At 46.0% G+C, this 26,345-nt stretch overlaps 1 long non-coding RNA gene across 1 annotated transcript in view; it reads left to right on the top strand.

Annotated features, from left to right (window-relative positions):
• LOC102164739 overlaps window positions 4,196-26,345 on the top strand; it is a 173,986-nt gene continuing 151,836 nt past the window's right edge. The window contains exon 1 of the long non-coding RNA XR_002338583.1: window positions 4,196-4,616. This is a non-coding gene — a long non-coding RNA (uncharacterized LOC102164739). The remainder of the gene's footprint in view (window positions 4,617-26,345) is intronic.

The raw sequence follows: 26,345 nt of genomic DNA, 5'->3' as shown, positions 1-26,345 counted from the left end.
CGGGGAGGGGCATGCAAGGGTGATGGAAAGGTGCTGTCTTGCCCTACACCTGCTCTTCTCCAGAACGATCTCAACTTCCCATTTTGTTTACAATTTCACACAATTTTAAGTGACAACTGACAGCCTAGCAGAGAGAGAGGCAAGACAGATTTTTAAAAAATTGACGCCGTGGCTCAAAAAGCTCCCTAGTGTGGGGCAGCCTGTGTTGTGAAGTCATTCTCATCCAGGATAAACATCACTGGCTGGACTGTGAGCTCTGCCCGGAGGAGAGAGATCCATCCATCTGTCTCCTGGTCCCCAGAGCCCTGCAGGGGAAGATGCTTTGGTTATGTTTTCTGAGCGTCTTGCAGATGCCAGGCATGGTTCTAGGCTCTGGGAGCACCGCGGGGAGCAGACAGGCAGAAGTCCCCACCTTTTGGGGGCTTTTGTCATAATGATGTACATGAATAACAAAAAAGATTAATCTGTGTTCTGAGTATTCTGTTTCTGAAAGCAGGGGAGCATCATCTTATTTAGAAAAATGGCCACTCTAAATATCAAAAATAAAATGAATTTGGGGCCCTAAAGGATGAACTTGTGGTATTTGGAAGCATCTCATAAAATGAAGGTGCCCACACAGCAGCTGCGGAGGCTTGAATGCAGTTTCCTGGTTAAGCAGGTAAGTGGCAGCAGGCTGTAGCATCAGGTCCCGTCCAGCCCACGCCAGGCCCCCAGCAGGGCTCCAGGAGCTTTTGCAGTCCCAGGGGCTCCTAGTTCTCAGTAGGTGGAGGGGGCATCTGGGCAGGACTCCTTCCCACTCTGAACCCGGTTTCCGAGAGAAGAGGGCCCCCCAGCAGCTCCCTCTGTGGACAGGTGTCCAATAGCAAGTGAACTTCAAATGCAGCCCATGGCTGCCTGGGACCAGGGAGGCTACCATGAGCTCTGGCCCGTCGCCTTATCTCCCCACCATGTCCGAGGGAGAGCATTAAACTGACTCGAAGGCCGAGTTGCTTTCGTGGATTCAGAACTGTGTGTAAGGAGTGGAAAAAGTCTGGGAAAGCAAAGAGATGCTTATCTGGGTTTGTGTGCTGGTGAACTCTTCCTTCGTAGCTGAGTGGTTTGGTAATGGCTTTCTCTGCAGTAGAATGAGATAATTCCCGCCCTCCTTTTTTTTTTTCATCTTGAAAACTTCCTGTGAGTAGTGACCTTGGGCCTGTTGGGAGAGACGAGAGGAAAGTTTCAGATAACAAATGGTTGGTCCCACGAAGCCTGCAAGGCACGGGCAGATCCTGAGTTGCTGCAGGGTCTTTGGTATATCTCTGAGGACAGGACAAGAGGATGGAAAGTGGCATGTAGGTGAAGATTGTGTGATCGGTGAGAAGTGGTGGGGATGGGGCAAGGGACATTGTAAGAGCAGCAGGGTTGGAAGGCATTGAAGGCACTCCAGTTGGAAAAGCCAACAGCACTGGAAGAGCTGGAAGAAATACAACTTCAGCACGATGGCACAGGGCTATGTAGTGTAAGACAAATGGCTCCGTGGGCCCCCAGAATCCCCCAGGTCCTCTTGGTGAATACTTAGCACTTTCACAGACATTACATTCTTTATTTCTGACAGCAGCTGGGTCAGGTGAGCCAGAGAGGACCCAACTGCCAGCCTTTTGGCTTGGAGTTCAGTGCCATTTCCACTGTGCCTGAGTTGATGCCAGTAATTGAGTAATGCTGGGGGTGATGCTGGAGTGAAGCTGGAGTCATGTCATGTTGGACTGACGCTGGAGTAATGATGGAATAATGATGAAGTCAGCACACATGGAAAATGACATTTAATCAAATGATCAAAAAAAAAGAAATAGAAGTTTATGCTTAAAAATTTCAGTTATCTGGAAACTTTGCACTTTGCACACCCAGAATACTTCTTTGATTTTGGACAAGGAGGCATTGAGGAAGCATTATCGTGGTTCAGTGTTTGCAGTCAGTTCCTGGCTAAGTCATGAAGAGAAGCACAGAGCACACACCCAGCCATCACGCCAAGTGCAACAATGGGAGACAGTGTAACAAATGGTAAAGATGTGAGCCTTCTTCTTCCTGGCTTTACCTGGAGCAGGAATCTGCTCAGCAAGGGGAGGTTGCATCTTGCAACAAGGTGTGGGCCCTTGTATCCTGTGCAGCCTGGTCCTGTGATGACCAGAATGATAAAGACAGTGGCTAATGAGTGATTGTTTACTCTGTGACAGGTGCTGCTCCCAGAGCTGTGGGGCACAGGGAGTTATTTAAGCTTCACCATTGCCCTCTGCGGCAGGTACTGTTATTATCACTGTCCTTCACGATGAGGACACTGAGGTACAGAGACACTGAGAGAGTTTGACACTGCTGTTTGGCCAACGTCTGTCCTGGGCTGCGTAGAGAGATGGACTTCTCCCTGGAGTTTGGCCAAAATTTGAGTCCTCGGGACCTTGCTTCCTCTGTCCCGCCATTCCTTCCTTCCACCCATCCTTCTTTTCTCTCATCCTTCTTCAGTTCTTCACTGCCTACTCATTTCAATAACCATGCGTGCCACTGGGGCTACAGGAATCAAAAAGCAGTGGCTTCTGCCTTGAAGGGATTCAAACTCTGGGCGGGGTTTGGGGCTTGGCAGGAAGTTGCAGGCGTGGGCTTGTGTGGAAATGAGTTGGTCAAGCTCCTTTCATTCCAAGAGAGAATGGTGGTTATAGTGGAATGGGAGTGTGGGCTGCCTGGACCGTGTAGGCAAAGACAGAAAATGGATGGTGATAAGAAAATATCAGAAGATTTTAAGAGCTTTGCAACTTAGCTTTGCTGGGACTGCTGCAGGCTCCTCTGTGACTCTGTTTGTTGGAGCCACTTTCTCACAAAGACACCAGGGGCCTGACACCTGCGAGGCCATGGATGGGTGGAGATGCTGCTCTGATGTGGAAGGCAGGCCTTAGGTGGGAGGATCGTGCTCAGAAAGGAATTGGATGAAACGGTAAACTTTTCATGTGAGAGAAGATTATGAAGGAAGAGCAATTCCCTCGGGAGTCCCAAGGGCAGTGGATAAAAGGCAGTCTTTCTGGGAAATATCAGCTCCTTTCATCAGCCAGTTAATTCACAGATTTCACAGATGTTTCTTAAACTTGGAGCAGAAGCAGAGCACTGCCTAAGGGCTGGTCAGGGGGGAGGGCACAGAGGAGCAGAGCTTGGGGCCCCACCCACAGGGCCCTATGGTCTGACGTGGGGAGGAAGCAGGTGTATCACTAGAAGTGAGCACCCCAGAGCCCCCACCACCCACCGTGTGGTGCCCAGGGTGGGAGAGGTGGGCTGGGCTGGGCTGGACTGGCAGGTGAGCAGGGGAGGATGCCTGAGGAGGTGGACCCTGAGGGAAGACTTAGGCCTGAGTTGGTGGTGGAGAGGATATTTGGGGCTGAGTTGCTGGGAAAGCAGTCCCTACACCATCCCACAGCTGGAGATGCAGAGAAGCCCAGGGAAACGCCAGATGGGCAGGGCTTGGGAGGAGGGTGCTTGTGGACCGGAACAGTTAGGAGGGCCCAGGACTCAATGACCTCCAGCTCAGGTGAAGGAGGGCCTCATGGGGGATGTGGGGTTGGGAAATATTTGGGGCGGGGAAGTCTATTTTGGTGGTAAGAAGAGTTACTGTGGTGCAAGATTCAAAGGAGAGACTCTCTTTCCTTGGCCCTTTTTGGGAGTTCCCTTGTGGCACAGAGGGTTAAGAATCCAGCCAGTATTGTCACTGCAGTGGTTCAGGTCACTGCTGGGGTGCAGGTTTAATCCCTGCCCCTGAAAATTCCACATGCTGTGGATGCGGCCAAAAAAAGGGGAGTGATTACCTTCCCTTTGGCCCTTCTCAGAGAACAGAGTGTGGCAGATCCCTGGACCTTTCTGTGTTCTGCTCTTTTATTTTTTGGTCTTTTTAGGGCTGTACCCGTGGCATACGGAGGTTCCCAGGATAGGGGTTGAATCAGATCTGTAGCTGGTGGCCTACACCACAGCCACAGCAATGCCAGATCCTAGCTGCATCCATGACCTATGCTGCAGCTTATGGCAATGCCAGATCCTTTAACCCCCTGAGCGAGGCCAGGGATTGAATCCACATCCTCATGGGTACTAGTCGGGTTCCTAACCCGCTCAGCCACAACCGAAACTCCCGGCTCATTTTTATAACACTGTTTAGCGTGAACTGAAACCCTGCCGGGGTCGCCTGGAAGCAAACCCAGGAATCTGCGGGGCCTGCCACAAGCTGCTCTGGCCCCAGGGTTCTGGGCATCAGGAAGGGAGCCAGGCGGGGCTGGGGAACAGCTGTTGACTTCCCCCAGCAGGTGGGTGCTGCTTCCATGGCGACCAGGCAGATGCGGATGGATTCCTTAGGCAGGGTGTGGGGACTTGAGGGGGTGCACGCAAGGGCTGGAACGGAGAAAGGGAATTGGGGGTTGTCTCTCTCCTCTATATAATAGCCTCCTTCTGACAAGGAGCTTCTGTTCTTTTCCACTGGAAAGCTTTTAAGAACGCTGAAAAGGACAGGCAATTACAGGAAGGTTAGGTGCGCCTGATTGGATGTTGTTACAGATCACTCATTGTCATACACGGCGTTTGGAAAGGCGGCCATCGGGGACTGATTGCCGTTTAGGGTAAGTGATTTCTGTTTAGAGTGAACGAGCAGATGAAGGCTTGGCTGGCGCTTATTGCCCTCTCTCCCTGTTTGCTGTTGTGTTGATGGTTTTTCTTGGCAAGGGGGGGACGTTGGAGAGGCTCACAGGATGTACAAATGAGGAGGGGTTAGAGGTCAGCCTTGGAAGGGCACCCCTGCCTTACCCTGGCCCCTGGCCTCAGTCATACCGATGGGGAAACTGAGTCTGTGGAGTAAGGCAGAGGTGGTCCAGCTTCACATAGCAGGTTAGTGGAGGGGCTGGACCAGAGCCCACATCCAAATCTCAGGCCATGTTCTTGCTCACAGCAAGGCCCCAAAGCTGATGGCCCACCGGGACCAGGGGTTTCCATCTACCCGCCGTGTGTGTGGCTGTGCAGTTTGGACACGTCTCATGTCCTGCAGCTCCAGGCACCACCCGTATCTGTCCCTCACAATCTGTTCCTCTGGATCTTCTCACGCACTGTCACTTGGGATTTCCCTTGACTTCATGATGTCCCCAGGAGGCAGGGAATGCAGCTGGACTGTCCTGGTATTCCCAATTCCACTCTCTCTCTGTTCCTGTCTGTCTGTCTTTCCCAACCTCTGTGCCCCCACCTCCAACCTACCCCTCCATCACTGGGTCTGAAACACCATCATAATGGGGGACACTTCCTGGAGTCTTAAAATCAAATCCATCTTTAAGAACCTGTGTTTGGGGGAGGATGACACTGTAAGCCAGCAGCTGACAGTGAATTTAGTAGTAGAAGACCCCACAAAATGGGGCGAGTAGAGGTGGAAGGAAGGAAATCATAAGTACACTTTGGCAAATCCACAATTGGGTGGGCCTGTCAAAAATTCTTCCACAATTTTACCAAAGAGGAAAATATGACAGAATGGCCAAAGAACAGTGGTTGCCTGCCTTTGGTCAGCCAGTTTTGAGTATGGACTCTTATGGGTTGAAGGGTGTTTCCCCAAAAGGTAAGTTGAAGTTGTAACCCTCAGGTCGCAGAATGTGATCTTAATTGGAAATGAGGTCTTTGCAGAAGTAATCGAGTTAGGGCATTCCCTTTGTGGCTCCTTGGTTAATGAACCCAACTAGTATCCATGCAGACATGGGTTCGATCCCTGGCCTTGCTCAGTGGGTTAAGGATCTGGCGTTGCCATGAGCTGTGGTGTAGGTTATAGACGGGGCTTGGATCCAGCACTCTTGTGGCTGTGGTATAGGATGGCAGCTACAGCTCCGATTTGACCCCTTGCATGGGAACCTCCATATGCCGACGGTGCGACCCTAAAAAGCAGAAAAAAAAATTAAAAGAAAGAAATAGTTAAAGTGAGGTCATTAGCATAGATCCTAAAATAATATGATGGATGTCCTTATAAAAAGGGGAAATTAGGACGTAGAGAGAGAGAGAGACGCACAGAGGGTAGACTGTGTGAAAGGACACAAGTGACATGTGAAGGTACAGATCTGGGTGATGAATCTATAAGCCAAGGAACACCAAGATGGCCAGCAAACTGCCAGCAGCTGCAGGAGAGGCATGGAACACATTCCCTCTGACAGCTCTCAAAATGAGCCAACCCTGGAATTCCACTGTGGCTCTGTTGGTTAAGAACTGAATATAGTATCCATGAAGATGTGGCTTTGATCCCTGGCCTGCTCAGTGGGTTAAGGATGCAGCATTGCCGTGAGCTGTGGAATGTAGGTCACAGACGTGGCTCGGATCTGGCATTGCCGTGGCTGTGGTGTAGGCCGGTAGCTGTAGCTCCAATTGGACCCCCAGCCTGGGAACGTCCATATGCTGCAGGTTGGCTGTACAAACTAAAAAAAAAAATGGAACCAATGCTGCTGACACCTTGATTGTGGACTTCTGGCTTCCAAAACTATGGGAAAATACATTTGTACTGTTTAAGTCCCCTGGTTTGTACTTGTTCAGGCAGCTCCAGGAAGTGAATATAGTGTCCTTCCTTCTCTATCATTCGTCTGTTTTACTTCCCTTTATTTAACTGGGTGAAACCCCCTGGTTGTGTGAAGGTGTTACTGTTGTGGATTTGTAATAAAACATGTCACGGTATGTAATAGAGCTTGTGGGATGATCCTAGCATCTCCATGCTTGCCCCAAGCAAGGGACTCCATCCATTCAACCATTTAACAACTGTTTGCTAAAGGCCTACTAGACGCCTGGCACCCTGCTCTGTGAGGGAGACACAAGGACACACAAGACAGTGCCCTGGCTCTTGGGGAGCTCACCAGTTGGTGGAGACAAGTAACTGATACGGTGCTGGGGCCAGCTCCATCATGGGGGTGAGCACAGAGTATGACGGGCGCTCAGGGCAGGGGCAGGGATCCCAGGAAGAGGTGGAAGGAGCAGGGCAAGGTGCTTGGAGAAGAGGCCACAGAAGCTGAGCCTTCAAGAGGTTATCCAGGCCACCAAGTGGAAAAGGCTGTTCCAAGCAGAGGGAGCTTCATGAGCAATGGAACGGGGCATGTGAGCGTGAGTGTGAGCATGTGTGTGCACGTGTGTTTGTGTGTGTGTGTGTGTGTGTGTGTGTGAGAGAGAGAGAGAGAGAGAGATACCTCATATAGCCATGGACCATCCATGTACATCACAACAGCTTCTATAGGGCATGGTGAGCAGTCTTGCCCAGGAGCTGAGTGACGCCAGTTCCTAGAATGGATCTCAAATCTGATTTTGTGCCCCTCTACCAGTGTGGGCTAAGTCTGGACCCGTATCTCCAGCCACCTGAGCCAGTCTTTCCCTGGGCTGTGTCGGTTGCTTGTATTTTCAGAGGAAAGTCTCTGACATTCTCTTTCTTTTTTCTTTTTTTTTTTTTTTTTTTTGTCTTTTGTCTTGTTGTTGTTGTTGTTGCTATTTCTTGGGTCGCTCCTGCGGCATATGGAGGTTCCCAGGCTAGGGGTCGAATTGGAGCTGTAGCCACCGGCCTATGCCAGAGCCACAGCAACGCGGGATCCAAGCCGCGTCTGCAACCTACACCACACCTCACGGCAACGCCGGATCGTTAACCCACTGAGCAAGGGCAGGGACCGAACCCGCAACCTCATGGTTCCTAGTCGGATTCGTTAACCACTGCGCCACGATGGGAACTCCTGACATTCTCTTTCTGATCATCTTTCTCTTTTAGGGAACTTTCCTTTTAGCTTCTAATTCTTTAACCCAGGATACCCATGTCTGTTCAAAGATTCCTGTTGCACCTCTAGACCAGGGTCTTCCCAGAGTGCTTGTTATGCAGATGTATGTGTACAGTTGTCATCTTTTAAACTTTTTACTGGAGAAAGAACCTTGACCAGTTGGGAAGTTGGGCACAGCTATTGACAATGCTTGGGAGCAATGCCTTGCTCCTCACTGGGTAAATGTGAGAGCCCAAGTTGGGAGAATGAGAAAAAGAAGTCAGTTTGAAGCAATAGCCTAACATAAACATTTAGGAATTTGTGAAGACCCCTAAAGCCCAACATCACATGTGAAATGTTCTCACAGAATCAGAGCTGGCTTTCCCAAACACACTGTTCTGGGATCAAGCTTTGAAAAATCAGATGAAGAAAGCCATCAGCATTAATGATTAGTGATTAGAGGACGCCTAAGGCATAGTTTATTATAGTGTTCACTGTGATTGATTTCATGGAATGAGCACTGGACCAAAAATGAGGAGACCTGGGTTCTATACGTGACCTTAGGCAAATCGCTTACATTCAGTGGAGCCTCCATTTCCCTATATGCAAATATCCCTTCCAGTTCTAATGTTCTGTCATCTTTCCTTTGTATGTTCCCATCCTCAAGGCCCTGGAAATGCTGAGTGTTCTAAACATGGTCATTAGTAAGTCAGACACATGTGAATTCAGCATGTATGCTAGAGTGAGATTCACCCCTTGGTCCTTTGTAGCTAATAAGCTGTGGGATGGGGTTAGATCAAAGGTGTGTGCGTGCGTGCGTGCGTGCGTGCGTGCGTGTGTGTGTGTGAGAAACTCTCCTTCCTTTTCTTCAGACTGGGAGCTACAGTGAAGTTCAAAGGAAAATTCGTAGCACAGGGGATGGCTAGATGAAAGAACATGATGTAAAAAGGGCACAGAATATGATTCGAATGCTGACTCTGCCTCTTACAAGCTATTGGCCATTTTCAAGTGAGCTAACCTCTACGAACGTCAGTTTCCTCATCTTTGAAATGGCTGTCACTACAGAAATGTGAAAACCACGTTGATTTATGCCACAAATATTTCTTGAGTGCTGATTGTATGCTGGGTCTTGTGTTGGGTGCTGGTGATCCACAATGAATAAAACAGATTGGATTCCTTCCTTTCGAGGCATTTATAATTCAGTGGGAGAGACAGGTAATTAAGAGGTAAATAAATATACAAAAATTTAATTAAGCGCTATAAAAACAAATAGAGTGTTTAGATGGAGAATGATGAGGGGAGAGGTTCCTAGTTTAGATAGGGCTGTCAGAGGAGATTTCTCTGGGAAGGAGGAGAATTTGGCTATGCTGGGGTGAGGGGCGGGCAGGTGCCCAGAAGGGGGCAGTCCTAGGAGAAGCAACAGTGTGTGCCCTCTAGGTGTGAGAGATCAAAAGATAAGGCATGTCCATTAATGCCTTGTCAATGACCTGGCGTTGTAAGAATACAGGCGCTACATATTAAATCTCCTGATGCCCTGTCTCTGGGTGTCCTTAAGTCTCTCTAGTATTTCTTCTCTCTGCCCCTTACAAAAAGTGTTCCCATTCCAGTGTTTTCCCATGACTATTGCACTAAAAGCATTTTCTTGTATGTGGGGGTGTGTGTGTGTGATGAGGACAGTGTGTGAGTGCATGTAGCTCATTCCCATGTGTGCCTGGGAGAGCAAGGAGGTTGGCTGGCCTGTCACCAGCTCGCATGAGAACATGACCTGGATCACTCATCCTGATGATTAATTTAAGCCCCTTTCACAAATGAAATCAGTTTGCACCTCCCAGCCGGGGACCAAGTGATCTGGCCTGCTTTCCTTGCTCTGCTTTTCCCAAAGATAAAAAGGCTTGCAAATTGTGACATCCATATCAAATGCTAATGGCATGGTGGGGACTCTCCAGGAGAACTGATAAACTTCTCAGATGGAGGGCAGACCCTTAAGAGAAAGCAGCTCCAGATGTAATTGCTGGTGCTCACATCCAAGGAACACTAACATGTTGGAGTGCTCAGAAGTGAGACTCCAGGAAGTAAAAGCCAGGGAGGCATTTGATCCAGCAGAAGAAAACAAAAGCCAGTCATTCACCTTCAGCTTTTGCTGAGGACCTGAGCTCCAATGTGACAGCGCTAGTAACAAAACAAGAGAAGAATATTTGAAACGCTGGTCTTAAAAAAAAACAGCAACAGGAGTTACCGTTGTGGTGCAGTGAAAATGAATCTGACTAATATCTGAGGACGCAGGTTCAATCCCTGGCCTTGCTTAGTGGGGTAAGGATCCTGTATTGCTGTGGCTGTGGAGCAGGCCAGCAGCTGCAGCTCTCATTGGACCCCTAGCCTGGGAACTTCCGTGTGCTATGGGTGCGGCCCTAAAAAGCAAATAAATAAATATATACATACATAAATAAATAAAGTAAAAATAAAAAAACAACAACAAACCAAAACGTACAAAAAGAAAAAAAAAACCACCAACAACACAAATATTTCTAATCTATGAGAGCTTAACTTCAGCCCTTTAATGCTTGGAGGAGGAAATTAAGCCCTAGAGGTGGAAAGTCATGTGAAATACCCCACCATGGTTTAGCCACATCAGGACCCAGGACAGCAGCGTTTAGGCCTCCTTGTCCTTCTTTGCCCTGCACTGTGTTCCCAATGCACATTCAGGGCACATGAGGTTGAGGGGTGCTTGTGTGTCTCCTCCATGTCCTGGAGTGGGGCCAGCACTATGCAGCGTTAGAAAGCCTGGGAACCAAGATGTGAAACCTCAGGTGTGCATCACGTCCAGTTCTCTTGTTGGCTTATGCCTGAGCTCTTTTTAAGCGCGGGCAGGTGTGGGCCTGTGCACTGTGGGAAAGGCCCTGGGCACTGGTGTGGTGCTTCCGAGAGCTGCATCCCAAAGCAGGAGGGCTCTCGACTTGGCCTGACAGCCACAAAGAAGTGCATTAGAGTAACCATCTTAATGGGGAATAAATTGGAGGGTTAGGTTAAAGAAGTCAGTGAGAGCAGTTTGCTGTGTGTTCCTTTTAGGGAGACTTGGCAGAGGAAGCAGGGGCCCTCATTTCCAATTAAGGTCATTTCTAATTGTGGCTCTTTAGAATGTAGGCGATAAGGGTGGAGGTTACACACCAGCTTTCCTTCGAGCCTTTGCCCCTGATGAAGGACCAGCACTGCCCAGCTCAGGGGCTGCTTTGTCTCACATGCTGTCGGGCTGAATTCTGCTACAGGTGTTACTTGGTTTTGCTCTGACTGTGTCAGATGGACAGCATGCCTCAGGTCGAAGAAAGCTAAACCCCAGTTGTTTGCCAAGGGAGGAACATGCGAGGCAGAGTTGGTAAAGCGAGGGAAGTTTATTAAGGCATCCAAAATGGATGGGCTGAGCTCAGATGGCACCAGCGCTGACTGCTAGCAGATGCTAGGCTTACAAAGGATCCACGGCGGGAATCTGTGGCTGGAGTTCATGGTGGGAACTATGAAGAAGGAGGAGAGGGGAAGGTCAAGGGAGGGGTAGGGTGGGTCGAGTCCCATAGCAGAGGGCAGTTAATCCTTGTGGGTGGTTAATTTATGCAGACAGTTGTTTCCCACAGGTTATTGTTTCTTGCTGTCCAACTTGAGCCTCCACATTCCGGGAAAGGGTATAAATCTTGCACCTGCCCATACCCATGTCCACAGCAGGTCTCCAAGGCGAACAGCTACATTCAGGGGTTGAGGGGGGGTCTGTCTCCATCCTCCTGGGAGCCTCTTACCAGTTGGTTGGTGGTCCCCTCCCCCTCCCCCTAAGTTCTGAGGAGTTTACACAGAGCTGAGTCTTAGGGCCCTGCAGGCATCTATCCCCATAGGTGTCCACCCAGGCATGGTTACTACCCTGACCTGGTGCTGGGCTGTTGGAAGGCGGGCACCCGCTGGAACATCCCCGCTTCCCGCTGTGGTCTCTTCAGGCCTGGGGCTCCTCTGCTCTTTTTGGGCCATTCTTTGGAGGAGTGGGAATCATCCAGCTGCTTCCTTGTCATGCTGGAACATGGAAATTGCTGTGGGATAAATGGGGTTCAGACACACTATCGTTTTCCCTCTGGGTTTATCCACATCCATTAGAAACTGAATTGCCTCCCCTCCGATTCATATATCGACACCCTAACTCCCCATGAGACTGTATTTGGAGATAGGGCTTTAAGGAGCTAACTAAGGTTAACTGAGGTCGTAAGGGTGCGCCCTGATTGGATAGGGCTGCTGTCCTTAGGAGAAGAGAAAAGAGAGGCACGGGGACCTCTCTTTGTCTCCATGTAAGCACAGTGGAAAGGACTTGTGAGAACACAGTGAGAAGGTGGCTGTCTGCAAGCCAGGAAAAAAGGCTTCACCAGAAACCAACCCTCTGGCACCTTGATCTCCATTTTCCAGGATCCAGGACTGTGAGAACATAAATTTCTGTTGTTTAATCCTACAGTCCATGGTGCTTTGTTGTGTCAGCCTGAGCCAGCCAATCGACCGTCCCCAGAGGGCATCCAGAGCATGGGGTTCCTCTGCTCTCTCTACCCTGCAAATCTCTCATTCTTATCCCACCCCCCTTGCCAAACAGTGTGCTGCAATTTGGTTGTAAAAATAAAAATGGGGTCCAACAATAGGTTTAGAAAAAAATGCTCATTGTTAAGAGAGTCATAGCTGTAATATGGAAAAAGCTCTTAAAAATAAACAAAAATAACCAAATAGAAACATAGGCAAAGGATATGAAGAGACAGCTCACAGAAGAGCAAATCTAAATGTCCAGTAAGCACATAAAGAAATGCTCGAACTTCCTTGCGTAATTTTGAAAATGCAAATTAAAGTCGAATTTTGAATTATTACTTTACACTCAGACTGGCAAACAAGGAGACCAATAATGTCTGTTGGAGGAGATGCAGGTCAGAGGGAATTTATACACACTGCCGGAGGAAATGTAAACTGTTCTAGTCTTGTTGGAGAACAATCTGTCAAAAGCTAGTAAAATTAAAAAATGCATATCTCCTTCTACCCAGCGCTCCCACTTCTGGGAATTTATCTCATAGAAATCAAAGCACTGGTGAGTAAGAGTGTGTATGCAAAGCCATTTCAAAGGAAGTGCCCATCAGTGGGGATAATTGACTAAATTACAGTACACCCATACTGCAAATATTATGCAGACATTAAACATGAATGAATTCTCGATCCAATGATTTAGATAAATTTATATATAAAGTGTGAAATAAGCAGAATGCAGAGAAGTGTGTAAAATGATCCTTTTTGTAAGATAATGACAACCTTCCCTATATAAGTATATGGGTCAGAGGAAGAAGGAAAAGGAGTAAGTCTCCCCAAATTCCCCCAAAATACTCATCTAAAATAAACACACACACAGTGTCTATGAGAAAATGAGCTTGTGTGATAGGATTCTATTAAACATTGCAGGGTGCATAAAAGCACGTGCAAAAGAATGCTCACCACATCATTATTTCAGGGTTGAGAAATTGTAGGTAATTTCTGTCTTTATTACACTTTTATGTACAGTTTGAACAAATTATAATGGGCATTTATTTTTATAATAATACTGTATTTTACTTTTTGAAAGATGGTTGATTAGCCTACCTCTGATAGGTACCCTCTTTCTCCAGCCCAGCCCCCTGCAGTCCTGCACAGGTGACATTGAATCGCAGCTTCCAGGAGGGGGAATATGGGAATCATTTTGATGCATCTTCTGAGGAAATTCAGACTTACAGCATCAAATCCCATCTTTCCCTTTCAGCTCTGTCTCCTCCTTTGAACTATGATGATTAAGGAAGGTCTCAGGGAGTTCCCGTTTTGACAAAGTGGAAACGAATCAGACTAGGAACCATGAGGTTGCGGGTTTGATCCCTGGCCTCACTTAGTGGGTTAAGGACCTGGCGTTGCCGTGAGCTGTGGTGTAGGTCGCAGACATAGCTCGGATCCCGCATTGCTGTGGCTGTGGTGTAGGCTGGCAGCTGTAGCTCTGATTGGACCCCTAGCCTGGAACCTCCATATGCCACGGGTGCAGCCCTAAAAAGAAAGAAAAAAAAAAAAAAAAAAAAAAAGGAAGGTCTGGGGCCTCGGTGATGACCTACCATCACCCACCCTGGGCTGTTGTACCAGCTGCCTCTGGGCTCTGCAGGCTCCAGATCCCTGTCTTCCCTGGTCCCCAGCCTGCTCAATCCCCAACTCTCTCCCACAACTCACAACCAGTGATCCTCCTTGGTTAGCCCCCAGAATCCTGTTGTATCTCCTCTTCAAAAATGTCTTCTCAGAAACTATCCTTAATCCCCAAATTCCTTGATTTCCTCGGTTCCCTTAATTAGGAATTTTCCGAGTCACCTTTCAGAGTGTTTTTTTCTCAACCCCCGGCCCACTTAGGCTTTGTCCTCATGCACCTGCGTCACTCCTGATGTACCTCCTCTTCTGAGAGGTGCTGCTTTTTTGCGCAGGGCTGGGAGGAGGCTTCCTGAGGGACCCATAAGGTATCTGAGAACAAGGGAGGTGGAGAAAATCCAAGCCAAGGCCTCCAGGAGAAGCACAGGGCAGGTGCCAGAAAGAACAGAGACACACAGCAAAGTGAGAGGCAGGAGCAGAATCAATAATGAGAGATGAAGGCCAGAATGAGCAAGGGGCAGCAGCAGCCTGGGGATAGCTCAGTTACTCCTGTGAATTAGCCCTCTGAAAAGTTCAAGGCCAGGGGCCAGACTCAGTGGGTAAAAGGGATGCTGCACTTTCAGAATGGCATGAGCTGAGGGTGGTGTGGATTAGAGGAATCAGGAGACATTTTAAGGAACTCTCATTGGATCCTGGAGAACAGGGAGGGTTGTTGTTTGTTTGTTTGTTTGCTGATTGTGCTTTTTAAGCCTCACGTATTTTATTTTATTTTATTTTATTTTTTGGTTTGAATTTTATTTTCAAGATCTGTGAATATAGAAAATTTTGAAAAAGTTATAGAAGTTTTAAAATATTTTCATATTGAATAATATCTATGATTTCCTTAAAAAGTATGTTATTCCCTTGAGCAGGGGGTAAGGAGTCATTAAGCCTCACGTATTTTAGACTCTCTAATCAAGTTAAAGCTGAAAAGGACCTTAGAGTTAATCTGACTCTGTGCTCTCCGGCATAGTGGCCACTGACCTCACGTAGCCACTGAGTACTTGGAATGTAGCTTGCTGAACTGGGATGAGCTGGAAGAACAAAATATACATCCGGTTTTAGAGACTTAGTATAAAAACAATCATGTAAAATATCTCACCAAAAATTCTTTGTGTTGATTACACATTACATTTGGGGGCTATATTGGGTTAAATGCAATATATCATAGCAATTGGTTTCACCTCTTTCTCTTTCTTTCTTTCTTTTTTTTTTTTTTGGTCTTTTTAGGGCCACACCCATGGCATATGGAGGTTCCCAGGCTAGGGGTCTAAGCGGAGCTACAGCTGCCAGCCTACACCACAGCCAGCTCACGACAACGCCAGATCCTTTAACCCACTGAGCGAAGCCAGGGATTGAACCCATAACCTCATGGTTCCTAGTCAGATTTGTTTCTGCTGCGCCATGATGGGAACTCCTTGTTTCTTTAATGCGGCTACTAGGAAATTTAAAATTTCATATCTGGCTGGTATTGTGTTTTTTGTTTTTGACAATGTGGCTGTAGACCAGGGGTAGGCAAAACTTTTTTGGAAAAGGCTAGAGTCTTTTAAATACCGGCTAAAGTCTCTGTCCCACCCACCCAACTCTGCCAGTATAGTGTAGAAGCAGTCATGGACAATTCATAAATAAATAAGCCTGGCTGTGTTCCAATAAAACTGTACTATGGGAAGTTCCCATTGTGGCTCATCAGGTTAAGAACCCAGCTAGGATCTGTGAGGGTGCAGGTTTGATCCCTGGCCTCACTCAGTGGGTTAAGGATCCAGTGTTGCCGCAAGCAGACATGGTCACAGACATGGACTGACGGATCTGGCGTTGCTTCGGCTGTGGCATAGACCATGGCTGTAGCTCTGATTTGACGCCTAGCCTGGGAACTTCCATATGCTGATGCAGCCCTAAAAAGAAAAAAAAAAAACAAAAAACTGTATTAACGGATATTAACATTTGAATATACCTTTCATGTTCATGTGTCACAAAGTATTCTTCTCCCTTTGGTTTTTTTTTTTTTTTTCAATGATTTAAAAATATACAAAAGTATTCTTCGCTTACAAGCTATGCAAAAATAGCCTATAGGTTAAATTTGGCTGACCTTTGTTTTAGATAAGTCTCCCAGTTACAGAATTGAGGTTATTAATGTTTGGAGAGAGAGCAGGCTTTCCAGGGTCAAGGTCAGCTACTACCAGAGTTTAACCAGGTTGTTTGCCTGATGTCTTTACTTCCTTTTTCAATAAATAAACAAGATAGTAGGTGGTCCTCTACAGATAAAAATACTACCCCATGAATGTTTAAAGTCCAGTTAAAGATGTGTTCATCGTGGCTACCCTTTACCAAAATTGTGTAAATTTATTGCAATTCCTCCCAGAGACTTTTGCAAGTTAAATCCAGATAACAGGTTCAGATATTTCTGTTGGCAGTTTTTGTGTCTGCAGCACCTCTTCTGGCCGGTGGTAAGAATCTCCATGATGAATATTTGCTAGGAATTGTCAAGCTCTACCAAGAAAACGAGGTCTCCGTGGACTCTCAGAAAACACTGACGTCCTCTGGGCAGCTGACTCTGGAGTTGTCTGTTAAATACAGACTAGAGAAAGGGGTTAGAGTTTAGCCTCTGTTCATTTGGCAAGAAATACCCAGTTGGGCGCTCCCATCATGACTCATTGGTAATGAACCCAACTAGTATCCATGAGGTGGTGGGTTTGGTCCCTGGCCCTGCTCAGTGGGTTAAGGATCTGGCGTTGCTGTGAGCTGCAATGTAGGTTGCAGATGTTGCTTGGATCCCAAGTTGCTGTGGCTGTGGTGTAGGCTGGCAGCTATAGCTCCGATTCGACCCCTAGCCTGGGAATTTCCATATGCCACAGGTGTAGCCCTAAAAAAAAGCAAAAAACAAAATAAAACAACCTAATTGTCCTTCTTGGGCTAAGGGTTCCATCTCTCCGTGTCAAGTCCTTTGCACAGCAGGCTGAGCGACCCCCAGGCTGGCTCTCCTAGTGGGCTCTGTGACTGCTCCAGGATTGGGTGGAGCTCAGAACCATGGTGGGTATCGGTCTGCTTGAAGTTCAGGTACCCTCTGGAGGTTTTAGCAAGAACGTTTCATGGTTCTCAAATCCCTCACCTGGATCGTGTCCCAAATTTGTCTTGCATTTTAGCCCCTAATCATACCTGGTCTTCTGCTCTTTTGATTTTTCAAGTCTCTGCTCTGAAAAGCTTAGGATCTTATTGAGGCATGTTTAAAAATATGATCATTGCCAACTTAAAATATATACTGTGAAATACTGAAGACATGAGAAAGCCTTATACCTTTTTTTCTTTTTTTCTTTTTTTTTTTTTTTTAAGGGCTGTACCTGCAGCATATGGAAGTTCCTAGGCTAGGGGTAGAATCAGAGCTGCAGCTATGGTCTATGCCATAGCCGCAGCAATGCCAGATCTGAATCCATGTCTGCGACCATGTCTGCTTGTGGCGACGCTGGATCCTTAACCCACAGAGTGAGGCTGGGGATCAAACCCACATCCTCACGGACACTATGTTGGGTTCTTAACCCGCTGGGCCACAATGGGAATTCCAAGGCTTATAGATTAATACAACGCCTGCCCATGTACCCAGTGCTCACAATTAAATGTTCCTGTACTTGCCATTCCCCACTGCATCTCCCTGCCCTCTGCCCCAGGTAATCCTGCCTGGATGTCAGTGTTTATCACTCTCATGTATCTCATTTCTAACACATGTGTATGTGTCTCTATGGATAATACTTTATGCTCTATGGATTTTAAAATTTTACATAAAATTATGCCATAATGTGTATATTCTTCTGCTACTTTTGAAACCTTTGTTTTGGTTTTGATTTTTACTTAAAATTATGTGTAAGAGATCTATCCATATCATATATTTTACTTTTACTGCTCGTTTTTCATTGTATAAATATTCCTCAGTTGATACGCCCATTCTTTTGTTGATGAACATTTGTTGGTTTCCAGTTTTTGCTGTATAAATAATGCTGCATTTTATATTTTGGTACACCTTTCCAAGAATCTTGGGTACATACAGTGTAATCAGTTTCCTGGGTTCTAGGTATGTACATCTTAAGCTTCTCTGTGTGGTGCCAGATTTCTCTCCAATGTCACTGTGTCAGTGTGCATTGAATAAACAGTCCTGTGCCTCCTGATTCTCACCCCTTAGTGTCATTAGACGTTAATTCTCTGTTGTTGTCACTAATCTGGTGGGTATAATGGGGTACCGTATTAGATTGTCCATTTTTCTGATGTGCAGTGAGCTTGATTTTTTTGCTTTTTTTGCTTTTTTTAGGGCCACACCCATGGCACATGGAAGTTCCCAGGTTAGGGGTCTAACCAGAACTGCAGCTGCCGACCTACACCACAGCCACAGCAATGCAAGATCTGAGGCTCGTCTGTGATCCATTCCACAGCTCATGGCAATGCCAGATTCTTTAATCCCCTGAGCGAGGCCAGGGATTGAATCCTTGTCCTCACGGATACTGGTTGGATTCATTTCTGCTGAGCCATGGCAGGAACTCTCTTGTGTTATATTTCAATGAGATCTTTTTTCTCTTGTGAATTGCCTATTCACATCCTTTGCCCATGTTTCTGTTGGGCCATTTGTCTCTTTAGGTAAGTAGACTTTTTTGAACGTCAATCTTTGGTGACATGGCTTGCATATATCCAAGTTTTGGCTTAACCTTTTTCATTTTTGATGGAATCGTTTGACAAATAGCGATTTTCAACTGTATTGTGGTGATAAGCTTCTGGGCCAAGTGGTGCCGTGGAAGCTGTGAAGGTGGGCAGAAGTGGGGGGCGGGGTGGGGATGCAGGTATTACCTTGACTTCCTTTAGTGTTCAGTCCGTGGAACCTCTGTGCAGATAAAACAGAGCCATGGACTGGAGGGTGGAAGGCAGCTTGTGTTCTCTATTTAGTGATTTTTCTGGGCACTTAATGTACTACTTTGAATCCCATGGTAATATTTGCAAAAAGCCTCAATCGTAGAGTAACTTAATTAAACATTACTTACAAGCGTTTAATATTCATTATTTGGCTTCAGTGACTGAATTTGCCCCCTCCCCTTCCTCTCCCCCACTGGAAAGCTCTTGCCTCCCTTTTATTCCAAGGGTCTAATTAGGCTAGTGACTGCTGCTGACAGTGACCTTAATGTCTGTTGAAAAACAAAACAAAACTGAATGAAACAAAAATAAAGGCTTTCTTTGGTTTGCCTTCCCCGATGGTCTTTGCATGTGGCAGCCCAGCTCCTTTTCTATATATCTTTTCTTTCTCAAATGCCTGATCCCACTTGTGCTGCAGAGCAGAATTAATGATGAGTCTTTGAAAAAGGCTTGGCAGCCAAAGTGCAACCAACACAAGAGGGCTGGGGTGCTGGAGAGAGGGAGGAGTTGGAGAAAAACTCTGAACCTCCCAGCACCAACTGGGCAGCAAAGACTACTGCTCTGCTGGCTGCTGGCAGGGAAAAGCGTTCAAAGGAGGGGGCCCATGCACAGGGCAGAGCGAGTATTTCTTATTCTTCCTTTCCCTGTCTTGGGGTGGAGGAGCATCTGGGGTTCCCCTCTAAGCAAGTGTCTTCAATGGCTTTGGTGGGTCTTCCAGGGCCCTGCTGCCAGCTGCATCTGCTGCCTTTGGTTCCAGTTCCTCAGAAGGGCCATGTCGCTGCCGGGCCTCAGGCCCATCAGGAAGGAGGTGGGGCCAGGTGTGACGTTGGTCTTTGCTCTGGCTTAAAGGTCAAATCTATACAAGTGGACAGACCCCCTGTACAGGTGCTACTCATGGGGATGGACATCATGGGGGATGCCAGTGTGGAAACGCCCCCAACTCTGGGGAGACAGATAAACACTGTGGGAATGGCATTATCAGTCAGTTTGGGAGGGCAGTGAAACAAGCTTTATCAGAGAGCACTGGGATCCTCTGGGAGCCAAGGACTGGTTCTGATGGAGGCTAAGTGCAAGGCGGACTATTCATCTGTGATATCTAAGATGTGCCCAAGGGGCGACAAGGAGTCTGAGTTAATCAGAGGGAAGAAAGGCATTCTCAGTGGTGGAAAGGAGAGGTGTAGAATGCATGTTGTGTTTGGGGTGCAAGGCCTGGCCCCAACGTACCTGAAACACCAGGGGTACTTTGGGGAAGCAAAAGGGTGGTGTGCCTAGGAAGGTGTGAAAAGATGAAGCTCAAAAGCAGATTGGATCTAAGTGGTGCAAGCCTTGAATGCCGTGCTAGGGAGGTTGGTCTTTATGCTGGAATATTCTGGTGGTTCATACACAGAAGATGATGGATCCATATGTTTAGATTCATGGTCTTGAAATGATGAGAAGGAGGAATTCATGAAGAAAAAAAAGGAAAAGAGATAAAGCACAGAGGAGATTGGAGCCAGGAGACCGGTTGAGAAGTATAGCTCACATGAGTGGAAGATGGGAAATATGGTCTCAAGGTTACATGGAAAGTAAATTGAGCAGGACATAACTAAGGGGATGTGACGGTGGTTATAGCTTTTGGTCATAGCCCTAACCATGAGCCACACTGTAAACTCCCTTAGGGAGGAGGGACCAACTGAGGCCATCTGTAGGTCAAGACCAAGCAGAGCTACTTCTCAGATCGAGGGATAAAGTTAGGGTGAGGGTGTGGTTAAAACCACAGTGGTCCGGAGTTCCCGTCGTGGCGCAGTGGTTAACGAATCCGACTAGGAACCTTGAGGTTGCGGGTTCGGTCCCTGCCCTTGCTCAGTGGGTTAAGGATCTGGCGTTGCCGTGAGCTGTGGTGTAGGTTGCAGACGCGGCTCGGATCCCGCGTTGCTGTGGCTCTGGCGTAGGCCGGTGGCTACAGCTCCAATTCGACCCCTAGCCTCGGAACCTCCATATGCCTCGGGAGCAGCCCAAGAAATAGCAACAACAACAACAAAAGACAAAAGACAAAAAAAAAAAAAAAAAACCACAGTGGTCCAAGTGCCAGATCTAAGGAGACTGAGCCAACTCAAGCTTGTTCCAGACTATCCAAGGGGTCAGACCTGAGGAGGCAGGGAAAGTACAATTTCCTAGGGCTTGTAGGTGGTCCCAGGCAGAAGGTCAGGGCCCCAGGACCTCAGAATGATTCAGGGCCTGTCCTCAGACCTCCCGAGGTAGGAGCCCAGAATGTAGCTATAGTTCAGAGGATCCCCTCTCTGCTGGTCAAAAAGGGAAATTGTCCCTTTTATTTTATTTTTATTTTTATTTTTGAGGGCTGCGCCTGAGGTGTATGGAAGTCCCCAGGCTAGGGGTCAAATCAGAGTTGTAGCTGCTGACGTACGTCATGGTCACAGCAATGCTAGATCCAAGCTGCATCTGCAACCCATACCACAGCTCACGGCAACACCAGATCCTTAACCCACTGAGCGAGGCCAGGAATCAAACTGGCATCCTCATGGACACTAGTCGGGTTTGTTACCACTGAGCCACAACAGGAACTCCCTGCCTATGGCTTCTAAACACACCTATAGGACAGGTTTATCCCCAGAGCACCTAAACCACCTAGATTAGGAGCCACAGATGGACTCTAGAGCCCATCCATGGACAGGAGAAGATTCTTCTCCTATCACCTTTTTTTTTTTTTTTTTGCAACTGCCTGTCAATAGTTGAGATCCTGAGCAAATGAGCTTTTGGATGGCTGGTCAATGATGGGCTCGTCTGGGCAGTGCTGCAGGTGGGATGGCCTCCCAGCAGACTCAAAGAGGTCAAGTATAAAGTGAAGGGAAATGACTTGTCTCCAGGACATGGAAACTGAATGACAGAATTGGAACAACAATCTAGATCTTTTAACTTCTATTCCTGTGGCTCTGTATAACAGGACCAGAGAGGATCTTCTTGATTCCATTTAGGGCTTGGATACCTGGGCCTGCCTATGCTAATGGCAGACCTGTGGCTGAAGCATCCATTTTAGGTGGCTCTTTGTTCTTGTGTCTAGTCCCCAGAAAGTTTGGTAAATTCAGTATGGTATAGTGTGGTGGTTGCAGGCAAATACAATGGCTTCCCATTTTGTCTGCCATGTACTTCAGTTTCCTCATCTGTGATATAAGTCGAGTGACCATACATCCCCGAGAGTCTTGACTAACACTTGTTGTTCTAGTGTAATTATTAATAGTGTCTCCTTTCACTGTCAAAGTATCTTTGGATGATAAATCATGTGGTTACACTAAAAATGGGATAGTAGTAGTGTCTTCCTCATAAAATTATAAAAAAAAAATATATGAAAGCTCTTAGATTAGTGGCTGATGATATAGGCATCTGCTATTAACTACATATTAAGTAATGTTTTTGTTTCCTAAGGCTGTTGAGGGACATTACTACAAACTAGGTGGCCTAACCTGACAGGAATTTATTCTCTTACAATTATGGAAGCTACAAGACTGAAATCAGGGCGTCCGTGGGAGGAGGAATTCAAACTCTCTGGGGAGGAATTCCCTGACTCTTTCTTGCTTCTGCTGGTGGCCAGCAATCCTTGACATTCTTGGCTTAAGGCAGCGGCTCTTCAATCTGCTTCTGTCTTCACCTGGCCATTTTCCCTCTGCATGTGTGTGTGTCTAAATTTCCCTCTTGTTATAAACATTTTGTTATTGGGGGTAGGGCCACCCTAATCCTATATGGCCTCATCTTAACTTGATTACATCTACAAAACCCTTGTTTCCAGATAAGGTCATATTCATGGGTTCTAGGTGGACATACATTTTATGGAGATATTTTTCAACCCAGTACCATAACATATTTATATACATTTATTTCTCAATTACACTTTAAGCTACTTGACTTTTATACCTAGCACAACACTTGATGTACCAACAAGGTCATAGTAGCTCGTTGATTGATTGTGGAGAGATACAGTGTTCCTAAAAGGTAGTTTTTGTTGGTTTATTGTGGAGGCAATTGTTGGCACAATGGAATTAGGGAAAACAGGAAGAATAAAAAAGATAATTCTTGTTACCTGTCCCTGGATTCATTGGAGAATTCTAGTTTCTAGGAGCTGACAATCTCATTGCTTGCTCATCCTTTGGCTAGTCTTTTAAAAAAAATGAAATAAAAAGAACCGAAGTCTTCAAGTCATTCTTAAAAAAAAAAAAAAATTCAACAACTCCAATCAACAACCACCACACAAAACCCAACCAAAAGACCCCTCGGCACATCAAGAAGTTGCTGATACCAAAAGCTGAAATAGCTTTTCCATAATGCAATGAAATATATTAAATTCAATAGACATCAAAGGAACTTCGGGAGCAATTGCTGAATTTCCGAAGTAAACAGGGCTTTCAAAAGAAACAAAAACAGCACTGGGATCTTGGGGGTGGGAACACATTTTGAGGGGGCAAAGCATGGAATCCCCAGGCTCTTGATCAAAGGGTGAATTCTTTAAAGAGTGGTAATAAATGAAGCCTTGGAAACTGTTTTTGATCCACACTGCCCCAGGTACGGGTACTGACTGTAAATGACAAATCCATTTCCAAATAAGGGAGACTGACAATTCTCTGTCCCCAGCCTTACATTTTGCAGGTTATTCAAAACGAGGAAATAATTCCAGACAAAAGGGATCTAGATAAGTAAAATACAGCCTCACATGGGCTGCAAAGCAGCAGAGGGCCTTTGTGTCTGGAAGACTTTAATGACAATTCTGACACCCTCGATCTCAGAGACACTAACTTTTTAAATTTAAAAAGGTGTGTGTGTGTGTGTGTGCGTGCGCGCCTGTGCACGCTCGTGCACAAGTGCTCACATGTGTAGGCATACCTACTCGTGCAGCAGGGTACCTGCCCAGAGAACACATGGATGCTCCTTACAGGGAAAAACTATGGCCCATCAGCTGGTCTATAGGATTAACTCCACCCTTTCAAGGAGGGTGAGAGGTGCCATGTGGAAGTCTGAGATGACAGATGTACAGACTCATAGAGGCTGAGAGTCATTAACACTGCCTCTTGTGGTTTTTATGAATACAACAGAGAGTTAAATAAATTAACCGACTTGCCCAACATCTCACAGGCCCATTCAACGGCATTCCTTCACTAACTAGTTAACTTCTTAATTCAACCATTTCTTCCATTTAGATAGTTATTTGAGGAGTTTCCGTTGTGGTGCAGTGGAAGCGAATCCAACTGGGAATCATGAGGTTGCGAGTTTGATCCCTGGCCTCGTTCAGTGGGTTAAGGATCTGGTGTTGTCGTGAACTGTGGTGTAGGTCGCAAACACGGCTCAGATCCTGCATTGCTGTGGCTGTAGCTCCGATTTGACCCCTAGCCTGGGAACCTCCTTATGCCATGGGTGCAGCCCTAAAAAGACATAAAGACAAAAAAAAAAAAAAAAGAAAAAAAGATAGTTATTTGAAGAATAAGAGGGTTTTCTAGAGCAATCATACATAACCAAATCCTGCAGCTCAGTGGTTTCCAAACCTGACTTACGCTCAGAATCAGCTGGAGGGCTTTTACAAACACAGATTCTTATTACGGTAAATAAAGCATCTCTGAACATTCATTGAACAGGTGTGTGTGTAGACGTATGCTTTTTTCCCTCTTACCTACGAGTGAAGTGGCTGGATCATATGGTAGGTGTTTTTAATTCTTTAAAAAGATACCAACTTGCTTTCCAAAGTGGCTGTATCAGTTTATATTACCATCAGCATAGCAGTGTATGAGTATTCAGGTCACTCCACATCCTCACCAACACGCGGAATAATTGGCCTTTTCTAAAAAAATTGAGGTAAATTGATTCACAATGTTGTGTTAGTTTCAGGTGTACAGTAAAGAGATTCAGTACATATATATATATTTTTTTCAGATTCTTTTCCCTTATAGGTTATTACAGAATATTAAGTTTCGTTCCAAGTGCTATACAATAAGTCTTTGGTGGTTATCTATTTTATATATGGTATTGAGTATATTTAATTCCATCCCCCTAATTTATCTCTCTCCCCCCCTTCCCCTTTGGTAACCATAAATTTGTTTTATATTTCTGTGGGTCTATTTCTGTTCTATAAATAAGTTCATTTGTATCTTTTTTTTCAGATTCCACATGTAAGTGATATCATATATTTGTCTTTGTCTAGCTTATTTCACTTAGTATGATAACAACAGATGAATGAATAAAGAAGATATGGTACACACACACACACACATATACATCCAATGGAATATTACTTAGTCATAAAAAGGAATTAAATAATGCCATTTGCAGCAACATGGATGGACCTAGAGACTATCATGCTAAGTGATTGGCCTTCTTAATTTTTGACATTCCAATAGGTATGTAGTGATATCTCATTGTGGTTTTAATTTGAATTTCCCTAATCACTAAGGGTGTTCAGCATCTTTTCGTTTGATTATTTGCCATCTGTATATCTTTTTGGTTAAGTGACTATTCAAATTTTTTCCCAATTTTTAAATTGGATTGTTCATTTTCTTATTATTAAGGTTTGAGACTTTGAATGCTAATGCTCATAGAAGCTTTATTTGTAAGAGCTTCAAACTGGAAACAACCTAAATGTTCCCTAACAGGTGAATGGGTAAACAAATTGTGACATAGCCTTAGGATAGAATTTACTCAGCAATAAAAAGGATGCATTGATACACACAACGTGGATGAATCTCAAGATAATTATGCTAAGTGACAGAAGCCAGATAAAAAAGAGCCCATTTTGTATGATTCTAAAAATATGAAACTCCCCAAAATGCAAACGAATCTATAGTGACAAAAGGTATGTCTGTGATGACCTGGAGATGGGTGGGGAAGGTGGGAGAGAAGGATTACAAAGAGGAAACAGTTGGAGTTCCCGTCATGGCTCAGTGGTTAATGAACCCGACTAGTATCCATGAGGACTCGGGTTTGAGCCCTGGCCTCGTTCAGTGGGTTAAGGATCCAGCTTTGCCGTGAGAGGTGTTGTAGATCCCAGACGAGGCTTGGATCCTGAGTTGCTGTGGCTGTGGTGTAGGCCAGCAGCTACAGCTCTGATTTGACCTCTAGTCTGGAAACCTCCATATGCCGCGAGTGTGGCCCTAAAAAAAGAAAAAAGACAAAAACGAACAAAGAAAACAACCCTGAAAACCCAAAAAACAAAAAGGAAACTGTTACGGGCTAGATATCATGATTGTGGTGATGGTTTCAAGAGTGAATATGTATGTCAAAACTTATCTAATTGTTCATTGTAAACATATGCAGTTTATCATAGTTCAGTTACCCCTCAATACAGCTGTTAAAGCAAGAGAAAGAAAAAAAACCTGCAGTAAAATGCAGGTTCCTAGGCCTTCCCCAGAACTCCTGTATCATAGAGGATCCTGGAATCTGTGGCAGAAAGGGGATGCCAGCTGTGCTGTAAAAGGAAAACATACTACTTTGGGTGTCACCCCCAAAATTGTAAATTTGAATTCTCCATTCACCACTTAGCCAGCTGTGTGTGTGCCTGGA

The sequence above is a fragment of the Sus scrofa genome, chromosome 14 (assembly GCF_000003025.6).
Source record: "Sus scrofa isolate TJ Tabasco breed Duroc chromosome 14, Sscrofa11.1, whole genome shotgun sequence".
Taxonomy (NCBI): domain Eukaryota; kingdom Metazoa; phylum Chordata; class Mammalia; order Artiodactyla; family Suidae; genus Sus; species Sus scrofa.
Note: the sequence above shows the minus strand (reverse complement) of the source record. Positions and strands in the feature narration are given on the sequence as shown.